Source organism: Daphnia pulicaria, chromosome 1 (assembly GCF_021234035.1).
Source record: "Daphnia pulicaria isolate SC F1-1A chromosome 1, SC_F0-13Bv2, whole genome shotgun sequence".
Classification (NCBI taxonomy): domain Eukaryota; kingdom Metazoa; phylum Arthropoda; class Branchiopoda; order Diplostraca; family Daphniidae; genus Daphnia; species Daphnia pulicaria.
This window is the reverse complement of record NC_060913.1, coordinates 31,030,324-31,043,508: the sequence shown is the minus strand read 5'-3', so window position 1 is coordinate 31,043,508 and position 13,185 is coordinate 31,030,324. Positions and strand designations below refer to the sequence as shown.

Here is a 13,185-nt window from a genome sequence, read left to right as displayed (position 1 = left end):
TATTTATAAATTCAATTCATCGTGATTTTCGTATTTCGATCTTAAAAACGTGGTGAAAACGTGGAAACCTGGTGGAAACTTGCCACAGTTTCCCTTCCTACCTCACACGATGCAAAAAGTTTTAAATAATTTATATTGAAGCTTATTATGAAAATATGGTCAGTAAACTAAAAAAATTTATTTACAAATAATTACGGTAATTATTTTGGAAAAAAATATGAATTCGATCTTTGTTGAAATTTGTTGAAACAGCTGTGGTTGAATCAAATGGGAACCTCATTGTTAGTACAATTCGCGATCGAGTAGGTCGACTCAAATGCGCGCTCTTTTATGCACGTGTTTGGACCATTTAGAGTTGTTTGGGACAATTTCGTGTAAGTTTTCTACATTTCCAGTCTGTTTTACATGTAGATTTTGTTGCAGTGTCATAATTGATGGCTGTTGTTTGAGCTTTTCACACTTTTCAAAATGAAGTAGATGAAAATAGTCGAAGAAAGTTTAAGGGAAGCCAAACCTTGATTGGTTTACGTATGTTACTTATATTTTGTAGTGGGGAAATGACGAGGTCGTCGGCTGGAAAACCCAATCATCGGTCGTCATCCATCAGACGGTCCATTTGTGACGCTCCTTGTTTTCTCGTGGAACAAAAACCAACAGCCAAACAAAGGTGGAAGAATAACGACGATCGAAAAGCGTCGGTATGCATCAATTCCTTTTACCTTTCATTTCTGGTGGCTAACCGATATGACAGAGTGTGCGTACCTAGTGGCCCAATTCAGAAGTAGACGAGTGAAAAATGATCGATCCCTAAAAAGAAGCTATAGAGTTGGACAACAAAAACAAAAATAGGAGGAGATTTTATATGTAGGGTGTATGACAAGAAAACTAGACATTGGTATAGAGAGCATCTCTGCGTAGATGATTTGCCAGGCGCGTCGCTCCCGTACCAAGTCGACGCAGCAGAAAGGGTGGGCTTGCGCGGCGTCGCAGCAGCTCCTCCCGCCCCTCCCGACGACGACGACACACCGCCAACGTTCGGTCAACGGGGGGCCACACTGACAGTAAAGCGAGAGCTTGATGCGGACGTACCGTGTCTGAGCTGCTGCACCACCGGGAATCCCCCCCCACACCCTACCCTAAAGTTGTTTTTGTTTTTTCTCTATCGCCGCAATCATTTTTGTTTTTGTTTGTTTCGGGACCGCTCATTTCGGTTGTTGACGACGCCTGCGCGGCCGCCCGGTCATTTTTCGAAATAAAATTTCCAAACGACAAAACACACACGCGCACGTTGAAACCAAACAAACAAAAATCTAGCTTCTCTCTGTGTGTGTGTGTTGGCTTCATTCAAATTTCAGTCGATGAGAAGCAGAAAGAGAAAACGGGCGTCGTTCGTGACTTTTGGATTTTTCAAAACTCAACAATTTTGGGAGGAAGAATTCGGCGCCTTGAAGCGATGCTGCTGGCAGCCGGAAACAATAACAAAGTGGGGGACAACAACAACTTCATCATCATCTCGGTGTAGTACACACGCACGCACAGATTTTCTCGTAAGTTATGCACAACGGCCGCTGCCTCTACGTGAGTGTGTGTGTCTAGTAGGACGTCATTTAATGGTTTAGTCCACCAGTAGTATTGCACCTGCCGCTCTACACAACTAGACGATTGCCCCGCAGGCTTTAGATTAACTTTGTTTCAATTTGTTTCTTATTAAAAGGTGGAAAGCATTTGATGCATTTCATGTCAGGTTGGCTGATCAACTCCGATTGACTTTTTTATTCTTTTTCTTGTTCTAGGTGCCAGCCTTTCGCCATTGTTTTTCTTCTTTTTGTTTGGGCCGGAGCTGTCCGCTCGTGCGTGTCGTTGTTTGTTTTTTTCTGGCGGCCGACATTTTCCCATTGGATCGCCAGGACGTTTTTCGGGGTAGTACACAGTAGTTTGAGGAGTTGATTCCTCCGGACGTTGGCTGCTGCTCTCTCCATTGACGTTGGGCAAAAACGAACAAGTCCTGTGTGCTTTCCAGTGTTTGGTGTGTGTGTGTATGTGGAGGAATTGATTCATTTGACAAGGCGTGCCGATTCTCCGTGACGGCCGGGAACACCACGGTCAACTTGCCACTCGTCCATCTTCAACTCGTCCCATCTTTTTTTGGCGCCCAGCTCACAGTTCCAGCCGGTAAGCACTTGACCCTTTTTTCTCTGTCTCGGTGCAGGTAGGACATTTCGTTCGTTCTCTCTTGTACACACGACCGTCGACGAGGGTGGGGGCTCAATAGATGAACGGATAGCGCAGCTCTCTCGCCCACCAGGACGTGCGTCTGCCTCACGCTCCTCATGTTGTGCAACACATTTCGTTCATTTGAAGCTCTCGAGAATCTCCAATTGTAATGAGCCAGTAGTCGCCAACGGCACATCACGCACACAAATTTGAAATCGGATAACAATTGTCGTTTTTTCTCCGTAAGCCTTTCGGATTTGATTGCAGTCTAGTGTGCTAGTACAAGAGCATTCATTGCTTTAACGTGCACACTTAAAACGAGCTATATCTTAGCGCTGCACACGATCGTATATTTTTTGGCGGGTCCCGGCCCGTCGAGCTCTGCCGGTTTGCCAACGGAAACAACGGCAGAGACCGCAGATCTCTGGCCAACGTAAATCATTTTTATTTCAAAGGGGGAAAGGAATAAGGGGGGAGTCTAAATGAAATAGCGCCTTGATGTATGTAATGGTTTGTCAGTGCCTTATTGTCTAACTTTTGGGTGAATAATACTAACGGCTAGGAATAAAAGATAAAAAACAAACCCCCCACAAAAATAACCCTGAACATTCGTGAATAATGCATGAACCACGAAAGGAGCTGCTGTGGTCCGCCCTTCTTCTTCTTCTTCTTCTTTCCGCCTACTCTCAATCAGAAAGGTTGCACGCGTGGCTTGCCATTAGGAACGGCTGTTCAAAGAAGACTAAGAAGAAGAAAAAGAAGCGAAAAGAAGAAAAGATGAAAGGGGTGAGGATGAAGAGATAATAACAGACGTCTCTCTCTCTCTTCCGATCCTCCCTGTCGATGTCTGGAGGGACCCCACCCCATGTGAGTGTGTGTGTGTGCTGTGTGTGTGTAGACAGTGAGAGATTACTATGTACTACCTTGTTTACAATCAGAGAGAGAAGCAAACGGTTATAGGTTGGCGGGCGGAAGTAACGTGAGAATTAATATCCGCCAGCTGATGGGCCTTCCCTGGGAATCCTATCCTGTTTGCACACATGAGCACATTTGTTTAAAGAGAGAGGCCCTTTCAATTTCAGGTGCTGTTGTCTCTCCCTCTCTTTTTCTATGCGTTGTACACACATACTATGCCGGCCCTGGGCCATCATCAGCTATATTATGTAGACGTACTTGTGATTGCACAACCGGCCGTCCGGACAGCAACAAAGTGTTTTGCCCGGAAACAATAAGAACAGTCACATTTTTCTCTTCTCTTCTTTTCTATACTCCGTGAAAGCAATAAAAAAGATCGGTTGAAATCAAACGATCAATCCCGAAATCGATCACGTCGGTAGAAAACTATGCGCGCGACCAAAAGCCAAGAAAAAGAAAACCAAGCGCCGGTTTATTATTATGATGATGATTTTCCGCGATTCCTTGTGAACTTTCTCGGCAGCCGGAGACGACGACGTCCAACAACAAAGCGCCACATCTCAATAAATAACGGGCACCCGCAGGAACCAACGACAACAAGCCAGAAAAGAAATATAGAAACAGAAATAGGAAGGAAAAAAGTGCGCATACACAGAGCGCGGATGAACAAGTCTCGTGACTGTCTCCCGTTTTATGACTGTCTCATGTGTAGACTGTATTATATAGTGAATGGGGGGGAGCATAGAACTATATACCACGTTGACGTTGCCCGTTTCCTTCCTTCCTCCCCAACCACCACCCCGTGACTGCTGCAGTGAAAACGGCATCTTTACATGTACAGACCACACACACACACACACACCACCCGTTTGTCCTCACTGTGTGTGTGTGTGAGCCACCCCCGGACGTTATTGTTTTGATGTTTCCGTGCTCTCTGTGTGTGTGTGTGTGTGTGATAGATCCAACCGTGGGGAAAGAAAAAGTTGAGTCGTTTTTATTTTATTTCCAGTCGAAAAAACACCCTCAACTGGGTTTGCTCTCGATCGTTCCTCCTCGAGTCTGTGTGTGTGTACTAGAGCGTCCAGTGATTCAAATTTGCCGCTGGAAAGTTTGTCCAGGGAGTTCCTTTTTCTCTTTTTTTTATTTTTACAATGTACATGATGAAACATCAAAAGTTATGGCAGTTGATTACGATTAGCCTCGATGGGAAATATGGTGGGTGTTGTATAATTGTACGGCTTCTTCATTAAGGTCGTCCAGGGGTCTACAAAATCCTGGGGAAATTCGTGGAACCATAAAATTTAAAAAATAAAATAAAATCCAAAAGTTTTAAAAACATTTTTTTCTTTCCCGCGTTCGACATCTGCAAAGGACGTCGTGAAAATGGTGGGTGGGGTTGGAGAACGACTCTCGTCGTCATTTGAATTAACTAGTTAATATAACAACCACTCGCCTGCAGTCATCGTCTTTTTGACGACAGTCGACTGGATGGGAGGGGGGGAGTCTATCGACATAAAAGCCCCGGCCCCATCCATATCAAATCCCGCACGTTCTTTCGGATGGGAGCCGCTTTTTGATGTGGCTGGGCTTGAAAGAGTTTTGTGATCCATTGTGAAGTCGGTAATTGGTTTTTGTCCTTGTCGAATGTTTTGTCTTGTCACTTTGGACGTTCCCTTTATAGTTGTTAACCTTTTGGCTCTCTCTCCTGCTACTGCTTGCCTGCTCCCGGTCTCTTGTAGACTCCCGACAGATCAGTGCACGGTGAGCTGCTGCCGCCTCAATTGAAATGAAGCACCCGCGTTTTAGACCAGTCAATATCGAATTAGAAGCTCCGCCGAGCTCATCATTAAGTCGCTTTCAGTTCGTGGCATTCTTTTTCAGCTTTTTTCAGCTTTTTTCACAATTCAACTTTAACCCCGTCGTCGTCGTTGCTCCCCTTTTCCCGCTGCTCCTGTCTGAACTTCACAAAAGGTCGCCGCTTTCTCAACCATCCCTTACAATTCGCCGTAATTACCACGAGCTTCTCTCTCTCTCTCTAGCTCTTTCTGCATGTGTAGTATATCAATATGAGACCATAATAACAGAGCGCCAGTCCCCCCCACGACCACCACCACCACATTGGGCACGCTATAATGATTCCACGTATGAATTTATGCGCTAGACGCCAAATGACGAAAGATAATATAGAGCTAGCTAGAGACGAGTGGTAACGAAAATATGGATTTTATGTCTTTCTTTCCAGGGCTGTCTGGTGGTGGAACATGTGAAGGGGAAACTCTTCAACATTTTATTGAAAGGAATCAAAAAAGAGAAGAAGAAGAAGCTCAGGAAAATCGAGCGTCTAAGAGTCCCGATAATCGACAAAATTCAAACGTGAATGAAAGCCTCAGAGACACTTCTTCTTCTTCTTTTAATATTATATATCTTTGAACCACTTGAAAATGTTTTTTTCGGAGGGAGACTGAAGAACACTTGACTGGCTTTCCCTGGGTTTCGATTTTTTAGGTTTATTTTCTATTTTTTTTTTGTTTGTCCCGCGGCCGCAAAGGCTTCCTTTTCTCTGCCTCAATCTTGTTGTTGCTAACACGAAGTAACACGGGTGTATTCCCGACCGTAAGTATATAGTCGATATCCAGCAGCCATCAAGCCCAAACAGACACACGTAAAGCAAAAGAATAAAACAAGAAAAAAAGTTCTGAAGGTTGGGAGGTAGTAGCCAATCGCGTGCAGGGAATCGAAAAATAAAAAATTGCCTTTTTAAAAATATATATGTAACGAAAATGAGCCCAGCAAATGTGTCACGGCCTTGTCAAGTCTGATGCTCGTAGAATCCCAAAAAGCAGAAAATATGCCAGCCAATCAGTCAGCGTTCCGTGATTTTTTCCGTTCCGATATATAGTATAACTACGTATACGTATATTCCGTCGCTTTCCATCTTTGTCAAGTTCTCGTGAAAAATATAGTACATGATTTGAAATGAGAAAAGAAAAGAAAAAAAAGATGAATTGGTACGATGGCATATTAGATTACCATCGCCGCTCAGTCGTGTTTCGTCGTCTTACTTTTTTGGTTAATCTCGGCTCATTTTTGTCGCTGTTGTTGTTATGATTGCGTGTTTGCTGATGATGCTATGGGCCGGGCGGCTGGTCAAATCTCTTCGCCTATTGGCTCAAGCTCTACTCTGTTTCATTTGCTTGTTTGCTGGTGTGCCACCCCACACTCGAAAGGCCCTTTTGGTTGTTGCGTCACTATATGAATCCTCAGTTGCATAAAGTCTTGTGTGTGGACGTTGAGAGTCACTTTCGCCAACTGCTTCCACCGTAAACAAACAAATCAAAAACACGACCAACCGACAAAATAAGAAACTTATTTCTTTTTTTTATTTTATATTTCTGGCACATACCAAAAAAAGAATTGAGGGAGCCAGCATCATCAAGTTGGGCGTGAACATAAAAAGTCCAACCTCGACTGATGTTGTCCAGGCCAACAAACTGGAAATGATGAAAAGCCGCCCGGCCCGACCAGGCCCAGTTTTTTTATATTTTTTGTGTGTAATAATCCCAGCGTCGGGAGTGAGTCTCTTATAATAACCAAACACACACACACACACACACACACACACATTCCTTATAGCAACTGTGCGCCGTATATTTATGAGATAATAGACGGAGGGAATTTGATGTCTGCTCGAATATCAGCGAGTGAAAAAAGCCAACACGGGAGTGTCGGCCGGTAGATTCTATAGTCGTAATAATAACGGGCGCCCAAATCGTCGACGATGTCCCGCAGTGTGTCTCTTATAGAGGCCATCGAGAGCGGCGTGACAACAAACTTTGCTCTTTTCACGACGTTATTTGACTCTTTCTTCTATGTACGCCATTCGTCCCGTGTCTTTCTCTGTGTGTGTGTCTGTATAGGCTTGTTGTTCGTATTGTTGTTTGTTTATTTGATGGCGTTGCATCGCCGCTGTTGCCCGGCCTCGTGACCTTTCAGATTAATCTAAAACGGCCGCCGGCTATAGTCAATGTGTCTCCTACACAATAACGGCGTCTATAGAGACACACAAGCTCCTTATTTTCTTCCAAGGAGCCGAATAAATGATTCAAATCCCGTCCGACGGCCAGCACCTTCCAACATATAATACAGCCGGGCCAAATGTATAGAGTCCATTAAAGGGGGGCGGACTATAGAATACTATAAAATATTTTCCCCAGCAAATAGACAGTGAAACTCTATTGGGATCTATTACAATCTAAAAGAATTGCGTTTAGACGTATACGCCATGGCGGCGGCTGCTGCTGGTGGTGTTGATATAATAACATCAATTCGCTTTCGGCCAATTCTTATGTAATATGCACTAGGCCCCTCCCCCCCTCCTCTTTCGGCCCGTCGGCTTTCAATCGGCCAAAAAGGCCGCCGCCTTTATTTGATAGAGAAATCCGAGTAGGGGGCGATGTACAGAATGAAGAGAATCGATACCTGCACACACACACGCGCTAGAGACTGCGGCGGGTACATCATCACTCACACACACACACGGTTCCATCGGATTGTGTGTAATATCAATAGAAGCCAGTCCATCCAACTCTTATACTACTACCTCCCGCTAGTTGGATCTATCTAGGCCTGGGAAAATAAGAAAAAACATGGCAGTCAAAAATCCTATTTTTTGGGGGGTGTCGGTGGCGGCCTGGACTTGTGAGCATCGATCTCTGAGAGCCTACAACAAACGACGCTCGTCGACGGGCAGAGTTGCGTTCGGGAATCGAATAGCCTCATCAACGAGTAACGGAAAAAAAGGAAAAAGAAAAGTTTCTTTTTCTTTTTTTCTTGTACAAGAAAAGGGAACGAAGCGAAAGTTTATACTCACCTTCATCTTGCTGCAAGTGTGCTGCGTCGAGCTTCTTTTCCCTGGGATTCCTCCACCACTCGACGATTACATATATTGGTCCTGGGACTTTTTCATTTCTTTTCTCTCTACACTCTCGTCAACCAGGAGTCTAGCACACAGACACTCACGGCGTCAAAGAGCAACAAGGTGATCGATATATCTTCAGACATCGATTCACGCCATTTCTTATATATCTGCTCCTACACGGCCATCATTTCTCTCCTTCTCTTTTCTGGGGTCGTGGTGGCGGGAGGGAACTTTCTTCTCCCTACCCTTGAACTTTTTTCCGGAGACTACTATATAGTACAGCACCTTGAAAGTATCTGGCACTTGATTAAGTGCAATGGCAAAGAAGTAGTGCACAGCAATAACAACAACAATGGCTGCGACTAAAAATAGGCGGTGGCAGCTCTCAGCAACAGCGCCCGACAGTTTCCTATTAGGTTCCTTAGGTTTCCTTTAGGAAATAGAGGCAAAAGTCCGCCAAGTGCAAAAAAACTCCTCCCCCAGTGATTTTGTTAGACCCGCAGAGGAGGAGGGGGGACAATAGGCGTAGCCCTTGGTAACACTTCTTCGACGTCTATATATATATAAAGCACAAAGTCTGTGACTGCTGGTGTTATATTACACCGGTTGCCAATTGCCGCTTTCTCTCTCACTGCAAATTGTTTCCTCAGCGTCTGGTTGGGTTTCTCTCCTCCCCCCCTCGTGATTCTTCAAAGCGACGCCACTGATAAAGAATAAAGTTCACCCGGCAAATTCGTCGAAAAAAAGTTTTTGAAATCTACAACAGCGTGTGCTTGGATAGATGTATCTTTTCTCTTTCTTCATGGCGGATATATCTATCCCATCATTGGCATCGATCGTGGCACGCGTGGGTAGTTATATTCCAGCATCTCATCCGCACTTGATTGGATTATTGCCATTGTGTTGTCAGCTCGCGAAGAAGAAGAAGAAATGTCCTCCGTGTGTAGTTTCTTCCTACTTGAGCCCTTCTCGCGAGCTTTCAAAGTCCAAATTCCGGCCGAAAGTTTCTTCTCTTCCACCAACGTCGTCGTTGGTTTAAAAAAATAAAAAATCGAACCCAAAGAAGAAAAAATTGGATTAAATCGATAACTTGTCGACAGTCTCAAATGTTTGAATAAAAATAAAAATACACGGGATATACACACTCCGGGAGAGACTAGATAATAATAAATCCGGGCGGAAAGGAAAAAAAGTTTTTTTTTTTGGGAGGGGCCAACATCCTTATTATATCGCCGTATTTACTGCGTAATATTTTATTATGTGATGCGGAGGACCAGCACAAACCGCAGGATCCCGAGCGCATAGTTTTTGATGACTTGGCCTTTACTGATAAGGTGCTGGTGGTGGTGCTGGTGGTGGTGGGACGAGTCCAGTCTCTTGGCCGCCATTGGTCCAGCAGTCCAAAGGAGAAGAAATGTTTATTGAGATGTATAGTGCGGATGTAGTAAATTTGCGGACGCTGCCCCGTGTGCAATCCGATTGCTTTTTTTCTCTAGACCATCCCGGAAGATTCACGTCTACGTGAGCTACGACTGGTGACAATAGCGCATATATATATCTCCACTACGTGTGTGTACATATATACCATATATATCCTTAAATAGGGGGGGAATATAGGAAGGAAGAAATCCGGCTGGTTCCTCTATAGACACAATCAGGCCTTTGAAATTTCGATGCGTCTCTCAGACGTGAATACACAGTGGATTGGACAGTAAGCGAACCTTTGTATCACTTTCTTATTGGCTAGCTGGTAGATATAGTACTTTAACAAGGAATCAAGGGGTGGGACAGCAGCAGCAGCAGCGGAGATTTAGTAAAAAGTTTAAACCTTTAATGCTTTAATGCGCATTAATCTTCCTTTGCTGGTCTAACCAGCCATTTGAAGCTAAAAAGGATCGTCCTGCAGGAAGAAAAGAAATTGTTCCCAAATCCCTGGCTCTGCTTTTCCCTATAACTCAATCGCGGATCGTTTCCTTAATTTTCCTTTTCCCTTTTTTTTTTTTTTGCCCATTCTGGACTTGTTTGTGTCGTCCTGCGTGGGGGGTCCACGCAGCGGATATCGTTGCGAGGATTGCTGCGAATCTAATGGCTAGCAAATCCCTCGTTGCCCATTGCCAACCAAAGAAAGAAAAAAACAGGAGCCATTGAGAGGAGCCTAAGGAAAAAAAAAGTAAAACCAACTTGTCTATAGGCTGTACGACTACACTAATATCAGCAACGACATTGCCGGCCCTGCTGTCGCCCCCCCCCCCCCCATTTGTATTGTCTCTGGCCATTTTCTTTTTTTGGCTTGGGTGGCGTGTCGTCTCTCTATACGCTCGATGAAATCGCGTGCCAACATTGATGATGATCCTAACTGCTGCCACGGGACAAGATCACATACTCCGTGACCGGCTCTAATGGCACAACTGTGAATATAACCCGGCGGCGGCGGCGATCCAGGCCAAAAAAAAGCGGGAGACGCCAAATGACGCCAAATCATTGCCAAATTAAAGCGAAATGGATACGTAGTAGGAGAAATCTCAATTTCTTGCCGGTTTGGCCCATTCGCCAAAAAGGAAATCGTTTCATTTTTTTTAGCCGAGATACTCCCCCGTGAATGGGCGTTTTTTTCTTATTTTAACATTCTTTTTGAATTATTGACATTTATTTAGCTAAGTAATGGGCTGTATAGAAATGTCTATTCCACTAAAGAAATTTCGGGACGAACTTTTGACATAAGGAATCAAACGCGGGAGTTCCCCGCCGCCGCTCAAATCAACCGTTTTTTTTTATTTTGATTCGGCGCAATATTTGATAGGAGCTGCTCTCTCGACAGTGAAAATGATATTAGGGCCTTTTATTTCGGGAGTTGTGAAGGTGACGATTCGCCGAGGGGTCCTGTCCCGACATCATCAACTAGACAAGAGAAGATAAAAGAAATATTCAAATTGTCTTGCTCCTTTACATGTTCTTTCTCTCTCTCTCTCTCTGTGCATTTAAAGTAAAAAGAAGAAAGTGAGTGGGAGGACCGTTTATATTAGAAAAATGGCGCCGTCGAATTGCGTCGTATTAAATCCTCCCGAAATCTTGAACGACAAAATTTGAATTTCTACGGTGGGGAGGGACGTAATAGAAGGAGACATCAAATTGACTGATGATTTTATTTTCATACCCTGGGAGGCAGTAGTAGTAGATATATTTCCGTCGATTGACAGTCACCGACATGGAATCTGCCAAACTGGGTGAATAAAATTTAAAATAAAAAAGAGGAACCGAAAAAATCGCATCGCTTATTCTTCTTTTTCTTTTCTTGGGGTAGTAGTAGCGTTCGTCGTTTTCAATTCGTTGGTGCGTGTCACATTTTTCCATTGCTTTAGGGTCTCACGCTACTTGGTCGCTATACGATACAATCGCCGACGAGTGAAAAGAACCACCTCGAGCATAGTACAGGAAGAACACGTAGAAAATACTCAAAAAAAATAAAAATTGCGTACATCAATAAATAAATCGTAAAAAAAATGAAAGAGAAAAGTGTAATGTGATTCGGGCGCTTTGATTCGCACTGGCTGACAAGGCAATCAAGACCGAGAAAAAAAAAACAAGTAATAGAATGAGAGAATCGAAAGGAAATGGGAATATAAGAAAGAAAAAAAAAGGGGGCGCAGATGGATACGGAGAAAGGAGGGAGATGACACAATCCGCGGATGCCTTTGCACTAGACACACACACACACACACAATAAACTACATATCCACCCACCCAGACAGAACAAAAGAGGGAAGAATGATTGACCCGGCCCCGCGCTCTGCAAAAGATCAAAAAGGAAAGAGAGAGAACCCCCCCAAAAAAGAAAGAAAAGAAACACCTTAATAAATATACTAAATAAATAACAATCTCGCGCGGGCGAGAGAGAAACTGCACAGCACAGCACAACAACAACAAAAGACGCAGCAAATCTCGCCGACAGCCGTAGTAGAACTAGAAAATAAAATAAAAATAAAAACAGTTCCATGTCGAAATGGGTCTTGTGTTGTCACCTCGCGTATAAGCCTTATAGCCAGGACTTTTGGGTGTTGCGTCATTATATCGGGTTACACGCCACGCACGCACACATTGAAATATATCGTCGTTTGCTTTTTGGTGTGTGTCGTCTGCTGAGGTTATCCTTTTATTTTTTCCAGACCAATCGATAGGAGTCTACACAGCCGTCGGCGAATTTCTAGTGACGACCATTAGAAAAGAAGCTCAAAGACAAGCAAAGCATTTATCTCAAAAGACATTGACGTCAAATCGTTAACATCAGAGAGAGAGACACACCCAACGGAAAATTTTTTTTTCTGATTTTCTGTATCTATGCGAGCGATGTACATCCAGGAGCAGCCCAGTCGAAGAAAGTCGCCCGGGAACAACAAGTAGCCAAAGCTAAGGGTCCCGGCACATGTATACAGTAATATATACGGAGCCTTTGTGGGGTTAGATAGATCGAGTCTCGGCTATTGTTTAACCATCCGAAAAGCAGCAGCAGCAGTTGGGGCGGAAGAAGTTGGATTCCGGCGTTCCATTCCCGACTCTGGTGCGTTGCGCTTAAGTATTCAGCGTCTAAACACATACACAGAGAGAACTATAGTCCAGGAGAAATGATGAGAGAAAGAAAAATAGCGCAAATGTACAGTAGTCTATTCCGTCTATAGTTTTAGACGCTGTAAATGTTAGGCTGCATCTCCCTTGTTATTTATATAAGATGGGCCAATCACGCTCGCTTTCAAGTTGGGAAATGGTCAGACACGGCACGAGCACGCCATGTCGTTGAGAGAGAAGAAGCCCGTCCAACTTGGGGACCCGAATAAAAAAACGATTACCAATCGTGACTTTATTTTGCCCAGCAGAGAGAGAGAGAGTCGTGCAAAAGAAACAAAAATGTCAAGGACGATATGGACCTTTCCTACTTTTCTCCCGCTAGACCCCTGCCTGGCCATTTGTGACTTGTAATGCTCGGCCGAGTTTAAAATGCTCTTTCTTCTTTTCTCCGGCAATCACGTCCCACGACTCACATAGCGGCCGGACTCAAAAATTGGACGGGAAAAGGTCGGTCGATTCCCGTTGGGCCTTATTTGTCCCGGCAATCAAAAATCATGTTGATAATAATATAATACTTT

The 13,185-nt window shown here is 44.1% G+C and overlaps 1 protein-coding gene across 1 annotated transcript in view; it reads left to right on the top strand.

The window, feature by feature from the left end:
• The first annotated feature begins 1,067 nt into the window (after positions 1–1,067).
• Positions 1,068–13,185, top strand: part of LOC124341395 (glutamate-gated chloride channel-like) — a 32,412-nt gene continuing 20,294 nt past the window's right edge. Inside the window, exons 1-2 of the mRNA XM_046794495.1 lie at positions 1,068–1,547; positions 1,794–2,172. The gene's annotated coding sequence lies outside the window, so the exon portion shown is untranslated. The remainder of the gene's footprint in view (positions 1,548–1,793; positions 2,173–13,185) is intronic.